Source organism: Nomia melanderi, chromosome 6 (genome assembly GCF_051020985.1).
Source record: "Nomia melanderi isolate GNS246 chromosome 6, iyNomMela1, whole genome shotgun sequence".
Classification (NCBI taxonomy): domain Eukaryota; kingdom Metazoa; phylum Arthropoda; class Insecta; order Hymenoptera; family Halictidae; genus Nomia; species Nomia melanderi.
In genome coordinates this window covers 13,028,406-13,043,493 of record NC_135004.1, presented here as the reverse complement: position 1 = coordinate 13,043,493, position 15,088 = coordinate 13,028,406, and the positions used below count along the sequence as shown (strand labels likewise).

Sequence of the window (15,088 nt, the reverse complement as noted above, 5' to 3'; positions counted from 1 at the left end):
GATTTTGTTGAAATTGGCTCATAAAACGGTGTCAATTATAATTACAATGAAACCAATCTGAATTTTTCTGTAACTTTCATATTTATCAGAAGCTTTATTATCTTCTGTTCGTTACAAGAAGGCAAAATGAGGAAATTCCTATTAGAGTACTAAGAAACAATCTTACCGATTGTATGAAACAGAACTAATCGAAGATTAGTCAATGTGAAGCCGAGATTAATTAAAGGTTAACCCCTTGCCTTACGATAACGTGTCAGACTCGTGAAGATTTTAACCAATATTTAATAAACAAATATTACTGAATGATTGTACATTAAAATTAAATATTATTCTCTTGTTATCAACCCTACTTTAGACCACACATAGAATATGTCTAGAATTTTTTGATTTTCAATGAATCAATAATAAAGTAATTGTATCGATCATAGTTGAGAAATAAATCGCAAGGGGTTAATCTCATTTTGTTACGTTTAGTATACATAATGAAATACACAGTTTCAGAATATTGACAAGACCCAGAAGCCTCGACACTACAAATACCGAGAATTCGAGCTGCAAAAGCCAAAGGGCGCTGTAACATTGGTACAAATTCGCTTGTATCGTCACATATCATTCACCGAACGAGGAACAAAAGCAAAGGGGAACGACGATTGGCGTTTCGTTCCTCGGTTCCTGTATAATTTCTCTTTTCCATGCCGCATATAAATCGCGGGCGCGTAATGCTGCGGCAGCTCATGCGAAAGTGCACGCTCGAGCGTCCTTTTTGAGTCGCTCGAGGCCGCGCCGCGACGAAATCCGTTCCCGAGCGGTGAATTAACCGGGCTGATTAAAAAATTCCGTGCTCCGAACGCAATCATGTTCACTTTGCCGCGCGGCTTGCGAGCTGATTGCGAGTAATTCGCCATCCGATACAAAGTCAGGCGTAAAACGCGTTTTCCCGGGCCGCGAGCCGCCATGTTGTCGGACGTGCCCGGTAACGAGATTTAGAGCTACCCCGAGGGAACACGATCATAACGAAATCAGTGGAGTTACTGCTGGAACTTACGAGTGTAATATGCGTTCTTTTAGAAGGAGCATCTTCAAAGAAATAATATACAGGGTGGAACATTTGAATCAGAACGCCGGAATAACTTTATCATTCACAGTCGTGCAAACAAACGTTTCAGAAAATTACGCTATCTTAAACGTACGTGACGATAGAAAGAATATTTTCGAGTTTATTCGATCAAATTATTAAAAAAGATTATATATCTTTGTTTCATCCATGTTTGACCCTAGAACGAATGGGTTTAATTGACCCATTTCTAAATTCTTCTCTTCCGATGATTAAAAAGATAGATGCTTCTCTGCGAAATTACTAAGGAAATTGATTTAGTAATATGTAAACTGAACCGTAATAATTGAAATCTCAGTAGCTACATCCTTAGAGTCAGAAGAATCTGGAAAGTTAATCTAGTGTTAAAGTTATTAAACTTGTCTTTGCATCAAGTATAACGTGTTTTAACCCTTTGCACTCGGAAGTTTCTCACTGGAAATATTTCAACACTTTCTGATGAGATAAAACTAACTCGAAGAGAAATTATTCGTACATTGAGGAACAAATCTATTTTATTTCAATGCTTCTTAAATTGATAAGTTATATAAACTATAATATTAAACATCAAACTTTATAGTTCTACTGTATAAAATCAAATGGCGAGACTCGCCTCTCAAGTGCAAAGGGTTAAAGATGAAAGTTCCAATGAAACAAATTTAACCCTAATCGTACCACGTGTTCATAACGAATCATACGATGTGACTCCCAGTCACTTATAACAATAAAAGGAACGATTAAAATGTTACTATTTTTGTTTATAGGGCTCAAATTTAAAAAAAACTTTTAGAAATGCAATACGAGATAATCAAAAAATTTAAGTAAAAAGTTCCAATGTATCCGATTAGGGTTAATCTTGAAAGCAACGTTGAATAAATCGTTTGTCACTCTCGTCTCGGAGAACAACACAAACTTCTAGAACGTTTATTTCTGGCTTCGATCGTGATGCTGAAGTTTAGGTGTTCCGTTTCACGTGGCGAACCCTATGCATATTGTACGCGCTAATGTCATCTGGAACATAGCGGGGGTGGCCAGTCAGCCGATTAGCGAGAGAACCCGCTAACTGCTGGTGAAGTGTGTCACGTACCGTGAGCGCGGGTCCTGCCGGAGAAGTTCGTCACCCTTGTCGCAAGTGATAATTAGACTGCGAACTTTACGCATTTGTAGCGTGCCCGAGCATGTCAAGTACAACGAAACGCAGTCTCTAACGAAAGTTCAACCCTTTGCACTGGACAATATTTTTCATGAAAAATATTCATTACTGACTAAATATTAACGATATTACTAACACAATTGATTGTCTGATATAGATTAAAAGACAGAACTACTTTACTTCGATGTGTGTGTTGATACATTAAACGGGGTGTAATATTGAATTGAAAATTTTAAAGTTTGCGTCGAATCAGGTGCAAAGGGTTAATAAATTCCTCGTTTCATTTTTAGCCGGACAAAGCTCGGAACGACGCGTGTCAGTTTACCAATTACGCATAATGATTCCGAACATCGAGAAGGCCTGACAAGTTTTTCTTTACATAGAGATTTACAATTCGATGATAAGCGAGCGTGGCTCGGGGTTTCGTAGAGTTTTATAATGACTGGATGCGGGTAGCGTTATGCCTGGCTAAATGAAACGGTCGAGTATCTCGATAAGAAAACCGACCGTCCTTCGAATTTTCATCGGCGATAATTGTTTACTGTAAAATGTTTATGGGGATTCGCGGTGCTAAACTTTAGTCTTTATTTCGCTGGATCTTTTAGGGTACGTTTGAATGTGTAACCCTTTATGGCCCTACGTTGAGAGAAATTCTTCAAGAGATATTTTATTGAACACAATTCAATCGGAAAAGAGAAAAATTCTACAGTTTCTATGTGTACTTTTACTCAAAGGCATTGTAATTAACCCTTTGCACTCGAAACTTTCTCACTGGAAACATTCTACATTCTTCGACGAGATAGACGACATTGTTCGAAACTAATTTAACGATAATTCACAGATAAATTAAGCTACAAAGTTATTTTACTTAAATATTTCACATAGCAATACAAAGTTCAATTTAAAATACTAAATATTCAGCTTCATAGTTTTGCTGTATCAAATCAAGTGACTGAGAGTCACCTCTCGAGTGCAAAGGGTTGATAGTAGAAAAATAGTATTCAATTCGGACTTCGAAGAATTAAGTGACATTAAGGTTGACACTAGAACTACCGAGCTATTTATAGTTTGTTACAAAAAATAGGAAAGCAGATTTCTTGAAAACCTTGCGGAAATGCAATTTTCCAAATTTCTTACGGAAGCATCATAATAATGGAAACAAGACTCTTAAAATCGGCCATTTTAACTCTCAGTTCTAGCGTTACATTCCACTGCAACCTCCGCACTTTCCTAACCGTTACTATAATCATTCATATTACAATCGTACGATACGTAACTACAATCCTAATACCTCCAGAACCTTCTCACATAAATCACCAAAGCACCCCACCACGGTCGAGCCAAACATCCACAAAAGTTCCACGGTGGAACACTTGAAACCGCAAGGCAATAAACTCCCGCTACCTGCCAGATCAGTCTAAACAACAAAAAGTACAGTCCATTGTCCCGCGCGTAACGGCGAAACGTTTACCAACGAGGGCCGAGCGAACCAGAAGAAACCGTTGCCGCGTAATTACGCAGTCCGGAATTCCAGAGCAGTTTTCGAATCGAGATACTCGGCGATTCCGCGAGCGTACACCCGGATGTCTCGCAGGTACGAGCATAACCAGGTATACGCCTCGTAAATCAGCAGCTTTAAGCGGCGACGATGGGCGAAACGTTCGCGCGAGGATCGTACGTAAAACCTGAGGGTTGTTCTTCTTCTTCCTCCTCCTCCTCCTCTTCTTCTTCGCTGTTTTTTCCTCTCGCTCGAAGCGCGACAGGTTATTTTGAAACCAATTATCCCCCGTAAGCGGCTTTTCCTTCTAGGAAGAGGAGAACAGAGGGAATCCACGGCGGAACGTAAAATTAGAAAGTACACTTAAAATAGTGTGTCGGCCGGCTTTTGAGATCGGACGCGTGTAACACGTTCCTCGTCGCGCTCGCGCGCTTCTCTCCCTCGCCGGGGGAGAAGAAAGAATTACGATTAGCCTAGCTCATAAACGCGCAACCGTGCGACTGCCGGCATAAATCACCGTGACACTCACCTTTCAACTCGTACCGACGACTGACTCTTTGTATTATACAATATACACACGTACACGCGCGTACGACCGCGACGCGCACTCGCCTGGCCGCAGAACAAACGTGCGTCGATCGTACGGCCCGATAAAAAGGGGTCCGAGATTTTAGGGGCTTGCTCTACTCGCCGCGGGGAATGATTTATCAGCTTGGGCACGGAGTTTTGGAAGTTTTCTGGTGATGTTGGTTTAGCGATATGCGAATTGAATCGTAAGATTGAAATTTAGTGGGTGCTTAGAAGAATCTGGAAACGGTTTGAGTGCTCGGTAGTTCTAGTGTTGAAGTTATTACACTTGTATTTTCATTAAATATAATGTGTTTTAACCCTTTGCACTCGGAAGTTCTCCAATAGAGGTGTTTGAACATTTTCTGACGAGGTAAAGATATTTTGTGTCACTCGAAGAGAAATCACACAGGATCAAAGCTATTTTAATATTTCTCAAATTGATACATTGTATAGATAATATTAAGTATCAAATTTTATGGTTTTACTGCGTGAAATCAAGTGTCATTTGATTGAACGCAGGAAGATGAAACGAAGAATTCAGTATAAAATGTTGAATAAGGTATTAACATGAAACAGAAATAAAACAATTCTGCCCCATTATGTAAGTTGCAGATAATACTATTATCATTTCGTCAGAAAATAATGAATGTTCGTAATGAGAGATATTCTCGAGTGCAAAAGGTTAATTCTTTGCCATACCATTTAACCGAGCAAAATCCGGGTCACAATTATAGCGACCGATATCTCACTCCTATTGTCACCTCGTGATATTTATATTTGTCCCAGAATTTTTATGACGAGTTAAACTCGTTAAAATGCGACGAGGGTTTATCTATTGTCACTTTGGTTATTCTGGAAGATTGTTGATTAGGAAGGTATTGTTCAGAGAAGAGGATTGGAGGAGAGTGTTAGACGACGAGAATACCTGTGAAAAATTTGGGATGAATGTACTGTAACGATACTTTGGGACTTGCGTTGGTTAAATGTTAATTATGCTGATCGGTGATCAACACGAGCTCTCGGAACTTTGGACTCCTTTTGCCAACCACCCTGTGTATAGACATGAAACTGTAAATGCCCATACCAATGTGTACATTCTGCAATATTTCATACATATTTTTTTATTTATCGAGTAGATGACGTTAATCGACAAATGATACAATAGATCACATCGAAACGGAGATTATAGCTTTACTCGTATCGTTCGGCACGGCGACCGATCGATCGTTCGCGGTCGGCCCGTGGATTCATCTGCGCGATCGTTGGACTGTGTATTTTCTAGGTAATTTCCTTAATTTCTATAATTCTTTATAAATATTCAATATTCCCAATGGGAAGTACTCGAGAGCCAATTAACAGAATTATCCCAGATTTCTCCTTTCCGCGACTATTAAAAAAATTGATTCTCTGGGAGTTATTAAAGAAATTGATCTGGCAATCTGCAAATCGAATCATGAAAAATTAAAGTCTCTATGAAGTTTCTATAGAGAAGTTTCAAAGTCAATTTCAGCTCGGTAGTTCCAATGTTAAACTACATCAAATTGTAATGATATTTGTTAAGTGAGAAACATAATCGATACTGAAACTATCCACAGAAATCTTACATTATCATCTCACATTACAGAATACGTGAATCGTCAACAGTTTTTAATCAAATCCAACGTCAATCTATTTGCTATTTCACGTTTTAACCAGTTAACTGCGTTCGACGAGTATACACGTCACCTTAAAGCTTGAAATGCTAATTCTTTCAACGATGAATTCCTTATTTTTCCAGACAAACATGTAATTCACCTTAATTTTGCTTTAGTTTCTCATTAAAATATACCCAAGGTGCATTCATCCTGTCTGACGAGTACACGCTTCACGTTTTTATTTTATTGCGCGTACAATAAGAGATTTTCGAAAGTGAATTCCACAGTTAACAGGTTAATATCCGTATTATAAAACCCGCAGTCCAACGAGCACGGATACCTTAGGTTCGATCAACACGTTGAATGCCGCACGGTTTCATAGAGCAAACTACCCAAAATAGAAAAAGCATAATATTTAATCATTTTATTGAATTGCATTATTATCACCGCACATTCATCTAAGTAGCATTGTCCATAATATATAAATATTTTCAACTAATCATCCTTTCATCGAGTAAACTATAGTAATTCGATTTAGTTGGGGGTCACCCGTGGCCCCATGGCATTCGACGTGTTAAGATGTACAGTTTCACCGATGGTAACGGATTAATAGTTCGTCTGTTCGGCGACGTGCGCTAAATCGGCGCGATTAATCGAAAGCATCTGCCCCGGCCGCGGTGTTCCCATCGCGTCGGAGCACGATCACGCCGTAATGGTCAACGGGGACGTTGGCGTTGTATATCTATGTACGTAAAAGAAAAAGGGAAGGAGTTAATCTTTAACGCAACCGGTCGGCGCGTGCTGACAACACGCTCGCGATCGAGTTTCTCTCAGGTATTTAGCATGTTTATATCTAAAAGAAGGGGGAGAAAAACACGAGGATAAACGGGACACCTCTCCGCAATAACTAAATTCAGACGTACACCGTTCCGTACGGTGTGTAAAGCTCGTTTGTCCATGTTTCTCTTAGCAGCTTCCAACCGGTGCATAAACTTTTGTCATCGGATCTCCTCCACCAACGTGAAACGCGCTCCGGCGAATCGAATGCTTGCTGCACGCCGTGAAAAACTTTTCGATTTTTATAGATCGCATGGATCCCGAGCGACTCACTCGTCATCTTTCATCGTTCATTCCGAGATACTCGAGCTCGCGTCGAATAGGATACTCGTAGGAGGTCTCTGGGATTACGTACTGCTTATAGACTGGTTAACAAAAGTTTATTCTTGTTTTTTAATAAACGTGTAGTCGTCAGAAATTATTTACCTTTTGTAATGAAATTTTGATTCGATTGTATTAAGAAACTAGTAGCATTTGTAAGCATCTAAAGGATGATAGAAATACTGGTTCTTTGGATCATTTTTACAAGATGGCGGAGTGAAATTTCGAAATCATTGGATCGAGTTCGTTCTGATTTTTAATTGTAGATATTAATGGTAGGAATATAAAAGTCCTATAGATCGATACACCAGAATCAGTAGTTTAGTCAGGAAATTGATCTTCAGTAGTGATTTCTAGATTTCTACGTCCACTGCTGTGGCTGCTGAAAACTGCTTCTGGTAATCGAGTTTTTATAGATCTTCTTGCGTCAATTGGTTCCTTGTGTACTTCTGTTAGATGCTTCCAGTTGTTTTCAAGGTTTTATCGTTAACCAGTCTGCACGGAGTTCTCGCGACGACCGGAGGTCCGTAGATTAAACATTTTCCGCTCTAATCTTTATCTCTTTCCAAGTCTTCGGTATTCTCTTGAACGTTTCGTATTCGAGTCTCGAGGGAGCTCCACGTTCGAAATTGTGAAATGGGGATTTTTATTCGTGTGTCGCGAGGAAAACGCCGTCGCTAGGCGGACCAGCGTCGACGGTGACGTTCCGTAGCAACATTCGCGAGCGCGTTCGCCGTTCGCGGCGTAAACGTTACGTGACGAGTGTGTGTTTGCGAAGATTACTGACGGAATTTTGTAAACACTCGCGTTTCATCGACAGCGAGCCAAACAGTATTATGTTCAGTTGCCGTCGTGAGTCCGTAGCGCTTTTTTCATAAGGAACCTTACTAACAAACGGAGTTACATGTGATATATGTCATTCGACAGTTCATCGCTGCCTTTGCAAGATCATATCATCGGATCTCTCATTTCAAACATTGAAACATCGACGTTGCTCTCTTCGAGGGATATCAATTATTTTCGAACTGTCAAAAGACAGACAGAATCCTCTCCGCAGGCAGCTCGAATGGTTTTGACAGCGTTTCGACTTTGATTGAAATTGAAGCAGCGAGTATGAAATATATTTCATCTGCAACCTGACGTTTGACCCAGATTTTCACTTAAACTTAGAAACATTAACCCGATTTTGTAGAGGAAAAGGACTGTGAATAATATGTAACATTCAACGCGTTGACTGCCACGGAAAGCTTCAGCGTTCGCGCGGTAAAAAGAAATGATTATCAATTATTTGGTAACGATTCTTAAGTTGCATTATCATCTACTTATTCACGCCGTTGAACTATTGGATGTATCTTACAAGGTATAATTGCAAGTCATTGAGAAGCTCCGGTCATCGGTGACAACCGTGGCAGTCAACGTTTAATGCGATTCGAATGACGCCGTGAAAGAGTACTGTTAAGAAAAATATGAAAAAAGTGTGCTACGAACTTGTGCAACGTGAAACATACAGGAGCGTTCTCGACCCGACAGCCAAGTGTCAGCGACGATTTCATTGCGAGACACGTTGCTCGATTACAAAATTACGTGTAACGAGCGACCGGTGTATTACGTAAGGAAGATGGCTAGCTGGTTATCGGTTGCCTTGCATCGCAACAGGAAAAAAAATGTAACGAAAGGAATTGCGGAAATGGATGTTGCCTGTTAATGAGAAATGAGATGGGGGCGGGGTGGAGGTGTACGATATATGTTTGAGAAAGACAGAGAAATACGTGATGTTTGTGTGAGAGAAAGAGAGAGAGAGAGAGAGAGTGTGCGTTGCGCCAGAGCAACAGGATTGTTACACCGTTGATCGTTATATGTGCATAAACGCTTCGGAAATAAAAAGAAATCTAAATCATGGAACGCTGTGTTTCTCTCTACGTCGGCCGAGTAATTAATTATCAATTACCGCGATCTATAATTCATCACGTGGGGGCGAGATATGGTTTGCTTATGTTTAGCTTGAGTTTGATTTACAGCGAGAGACAGTACTCCTGTAGTCTGTTTCTAAAAATAAGTGGTCTAATGTTTTAGTTCTCCGTCGAGCCGTTCATCTGTATTTTATGATACTATAAACCATTGTATAAAATCTCATTTTTGATAATTATGTTATAGAAATCGTAAAGAAATTTTCTTTTCTAGTTATATAAAATTATTATATAGTGGAAATAAGGTAGAGATGATATTCTGTTTTATTTACATACGTTTCTTTGAATTTTACTGATTTACTCGATCATTCGTGGGATAATTCAATGTTCTATGACTCTGAAAATTTGACTGATTTACTCGATCATTCATGGGACAATTCAATGTGTTATGCTTCTGAAAATTTGACTGATTTACTCGATCATTCATGGGACAATTCAGTGTGTTATGCTTCTGAAAATTTGACTAATTTACTGGATCATTCATGGGATAATTCAATGTTTTATTTCTCTGAAAATTTGACTAATTTACTCGATCATTCATGGGATAATTCAATGTTCTATGCCTCTGAAAATTTGACTAATTTACTGGATCATTCATGGGATAATTCAATGTGTTATGCTTCTGAAAATTTGACTAATTTATTGGATCATTCATGGGATAATTTAATGTTTTCTTCCTGTGAAAATTTTACTAATTTACTCGATCATTCATAGGATAATTCAATGTTTTCTTCCTCTGAACAGCAGAAGATAAAGATAAATTTTCAGGTAGTAAAGGTTAAAAGCAGTTGGAACGTCACGAACGCTTCGCACGACTCGACGTGTCGATCGATTAATAAGCAAACGATGTGTTTCACGCTGGTCAAACGTCATCGCCGTTGACGTGCTTCCATTTGGAGCGAACGTCGAACGTCTGGCGGCTCGATGGCCCGCAGCTGCGATCGCGAATCGCGACTCCGCGCGTCGAACGAGCAAGTTTCGCGCGTAACGTGAAAGGACACCACGAGATGCTATCTTCGGGGACGGAGAACTGGTCCACCCACTGGGAATTCCAGATTTTTTTTTTCTCCGACGACTATCTGCTAGGGAGGAGCACGGAGAACGCGCGTGGATCGATCCGCGTCGATCCCTGAGATCGAGAACGATCCGTATCTCGCTCCTCTGGACCGAGCTACGAACGCTGAAATTCTTTGAACGCAAGTCAAGAGGAGGAGAAAGAATTCGTTCTTAATTATTGCTTGACAAATGTGATCGATGAGGCAGACGAAAACAGTTTCTGGACCATCGAGGACAAGGTAGTTCGAACTTTTCAAATAAATCATTGATTCCTCGCGAGCTTATTCCTGTTGTGCTCGTATTTTGAATGTTTACACTCTTTTGATAAATCGATAATATTTTTGCTAGTTATTTCTACTAGTTTGCTAGCTGTATATTTTTCCTAATTTTATTCTTATTGTTAACTCTGCACTCGGAAGCTTTTTATTAAAAACATTCGACACTTTTTAAGATGTAGACATTTGAAAGGAACTAATGAGAAAACAAATTAAGAAGCAAAGATATTTTATATAAATGTTTCGCATTTTGATGCATTATATGTAACTTGATATTATATATAACACTTTGTAAATTTATTATATCGAATCAAATGACAGAGAGTCATCTCTCGAGTGCAAAGGGTTAATAGATTCCTTTAGGTTCCCGATAGTTTTCTTTAACCCCTTGAACCTACAATATCGTGACGAAAATTTTAAACTGAATTTCGAGAATCTAAGTGTTATATATTTTTTAAATATATTTCACTTAGCAATGTATTGCCTTTTATGTTTATCTTTTCATTTGTTATTTAGTAACTCTTGAAGTGGGATTACTTGCAATTCATCAAATTCATCTTGTTTTCCACAAACAGAGTTCCTAACCGAATTAATTGAGCTGATTCGATTGAAGATAATGGAGGAGGTTGTAATTACCATTTTAAGCGGTCGCTTAAGTGTCAACACTAGATTTACGGACGTTTATTCCACACTTTATTCTATTGTTCCTAGAAAACCACGTGTTCGTCTACATAAATCGCGAAAATTAACTTCAAAACCAGAGTATCGCAATCCGTATTCGCATAATTGCACGAATCAAAATCGACTCAACCTCTTGAGTCGTCCAGCCATTTCTGTTTCAAAATGGTCAACGATGTCTTTTACATTGATAATCTCGTTGCATCACGCATATTAGATTCTTCCGAAATGTATCACTCTATACAAAACGATTAACAAACGAAATTAACGCCCACATCCGCGTAAAATAGGTAAAAACAAAATTCATCGAGACTTTGTCAAACCTCTAAATTCGTTTCCAGCGCGAGTGGTTAAACTGTTACTAAATAATGTTTAAAAAATTCAATATCCGTCAAATTGACGGGTACCGTAAATCCAGTGTTAAGAGATAAATCGGTGCAAGGGGTGAATTGCGAACTTTCGACCTGTAAGCAGCCTTTCACCTAATAATAGAGACATAGCAGCTAGAAGATCGGTTTATGAATCTCCGTTTCTTAGAGGCGTATTCTTACGGTGTTCCAGAAACTTCGCGGACCCGCGCGTTTGTCTTGTTCCAACAACTGGAGGAATGGTACCCGGGGAGATTGGGTTCCATTTGTTTGTGTCCGAAGCCTGCGACTGCGGGGCTGAGGTAGAACGAAGCGGACCGTTTAATTCGCCGTGACTCGGTCGGTCGAACGGGTAACGACAGAAGACAAATGAAATCGAGCTGCGCGATTCATTCGTCTCGTTTCTATTCTAGCTGCTCTCACGGTTCCGCTGAACAATGATGGAACGAGCTGGTACCACGAGCAACGACGGAACCCGACTACGCGTGTTTCGAACCTAAAGAAGTATCCCGGAAGGTGGGAGTTGTACTCATAAGTATGTATAATGGAATCCCGACGTTACATACTGCTCGAAAGCTGAATAGAATAAATATTAACCCTTTGTATTCGTAAATTCTTTCGCTGGATGTGTTCTTCGTTTTCTAATCAGATATCAATGATAGGTTTTATTAGTGACATTAATAGAAATAATATAGAAATCGAGGGATAGAACTATTCTATTTTAACGTTTCATGGGTAATTACGTTAAATGAACTTTACTATTGTACAACAGAGTTTCTAATTTCACTGTATCAAACAAAATGGCGACTGTGATTCACCTTTCGAGTGCAAAGGGTTTTATTCCTAGCGAAGATTAGAAATATAACATTTCTTAGATATTTTATTTTCCTTGTTAGTACAAAATTTGCATGTGTGAAAAATCGAGTAATTATAGGGTAGTTTCTTTGAGATTCATTAAAATGTCTAATATTATTCCTGGTGCAATATTGGAGCCTACAGAGTTCAAAGGGTTAATTCTTCGGTTTGGTTTTGTTCAAGTTTGTTTGAGGATATATTTCTTTCCTTCTTCTTTTATTATTGTTATTTTTTTTACAAAGGTTAAAAATTTTAGCTACTAGTCGCCAATGATTTTTATGTAATACTTATTTCATAGATGTATGTTTTAGTAAACTTTATGTAATAGTAATCGTCATTCATAAATTACACTGTCACACTGTTCATCTGTTTCGTACGTAACTATATTTTACGGTCTATCTGTTCGAGATTTTATATGCCCCTAACATCATCTTCCATTTAAGTAGACATGTCACCTTCCCAACACTGTCTGCTATTCTCGAAACCATGTCATCCTGCAAAGATTATCCTCCACTTACCGAGAAGTTAATTCTGCTATGAAACATTATTCTCTATTAAACATTATTTACAACTTCCTTCAAACATTATTCTTCGTTCAAGCAATCGTATCTTCCTCCGAGTGTTATCCTTTACTGCGCGCAGTCATACTTTCTTGCACATCATATTTTTAGATGTTGCGATCTCACTCTTCTCTAAACACTTCATTAATTTACACTTTCGTTCGATCAATCAACCTTTTATCGGTTCGTTCGGTATAGATGTTACCTTGGGAAATCATTCTTTCTGAAGTTGAAACGGAATTTCTTAAAATTTACCTTAATTTATTCAACTTGTTCAATTTATTCAAGATAGACTCTGTTTTAACAACCACTCCTCCAATCTCCAACAAAATTCATCAACAAAGACTCTACCCTAACAAACCACTTCTCCAACCATCACCAAAATTCCTCAAAATCTACCTTAATCGGTTCAAATTATTCAACTTATTCAACATATCTGTCTCAACCCTATCTCAACAAACCACTCCTCCAATCTGCCACAAAATTAATCAAACCATACTCCCATCATTTCTCATCAATCCATCCAACACAGACTCTACCCTAATAAACCACTTCTTCTCCATCTATCACCAAACTTCCTCAAAATCTACCTTAATTTATTCAACTTGTTCAATTTATTCAACATAGACACTATCTCAACAACCACTCTTACAATTTTCAACAAAGTTCATCAAACCATACACCCATCATTTCTCATCAATCCATCTAACACAGACTCTACCCTAATAAACCACTTCGTCTCCAACCAAAATTCCTAAAAATCTACGTTAATCCATTCAAATTATTCAACTTATTCAACATCTCTGTCTCAACCCTATCTCAACAAACCACTCCTCCAATCTCCAACAAAATTCAACACAGACTGTACCCTAACAAACCACTTCTCCTCCATCTATCACCAAACTTCAAAATCTCCTTCAACCATAAAACACGTCCATCCCATCGCCATCCGGCGAACCCGCTCCGCGTTCCTAGTATGTAACCGTAACAAAGCGGGCATTAGCCGATGGCAGGCCGGGGCGGAGAGCTCGCGCTGGCGCGCGCGCGCGGGCGACGGGGTAAAATTAGAGGTGCGCGGCTCGGTGCAATTATTAAAATAGAGTGACCGGTGTGTATCTGCGGGTCTAAGTGGATGTGCTTGACTCATCCGATGTAACGGATCGAGAATTAAGCCCCGGAGGTGGGACCGCCGCTCGCCGGGGATCTATTTGCCGACTGCCGGGAGCGCAACAGCTGGACGCAATCGAGGCGCAACTCGGGTCATTGCCATCGCTTTATCGACTGTTGTTGACTTTGGCGCCAGGACCAGGCATGCGAATCGTTGCGAAGGATGCCGGCCCGATTATCGGATTCATCTGATTCCAAAGGCGAACGCAACGTGACGCGAATCTTACGGACGCTCTGCCGGTGCCATTGAATCGGCCCTCGGCCACCCGGCTCAAGGCGAGTCTGCTCGGAACGCGCGACGAACTTGAAATTTGTTACTATTCATTCCGTTGAACGGCCACGCGGAATGGTTATCGTCGACTTAACATCTCAAACGCCTGGAATTTTTGGTTTCCACTTGCGTTTCGTGGCTGTAGACTGGTACCGAGTATTTCGGGATGCTGGAAGGATCTTTGAAATATCTACTGAGGATTTCTGATCGGTTTATTGTGACTATTATCATTATATTAATTTGTAGTGATTTATATTATTATATAAACCCTCATTTTTGAGAATTATATTATGGAAATCAGAATGAAGACACTTCCTTTTCCGACAGTTATATCAAATTATGATTTAGTTTCCAATTGTGATTGACACAAGTTCACTAATAATTATTGAAAAAGGAAAAATTCTATGTATATTTTATATCTACGTTTGCCTTGTAATATAATCATTGATAACAGAAGAATATCTAATTACAAATCAAGGTAATTAGTAATATTCTTTGTTAAACTCTATTTCAAATCTTTACTACGTCTCACGTTATTACAAGACAAGGAGTTAAATATTTCAAAACAGTAGAAAATCCTTCAACCAGTTAAACGTGGAATTTAGTTTGAAAAATCTCTCATTGTGCGCGATAAAATCAAATAATGAAGTGTATACTTAAATGCAGGCGAAATGCACTTAAAATACATCCTAACGAAAAACTAAAGCGAAACGAAGACATGTTTGTCTCAAAAAATAATCCATCGTTGAAAAAGCACCATTAAGATTTTAAGATGACGTGTATAC

General features: G+C 39.1%; 1 long non-coding RNA gene across 3 annotated transcripts in view; it reads right to left on the bottom strand.

Annotated features, from left to right (window-relative positions):
* The window catches only part of LOC143174628 (uncharacterized), a 140,638-nt gene that overhangs the window by 28,330 nt on the left and 97,220 nt on the right, over positions 1-15,088 (bottom strand). The gene's annotated exons all lie outside the window — the stretch shown is intronic.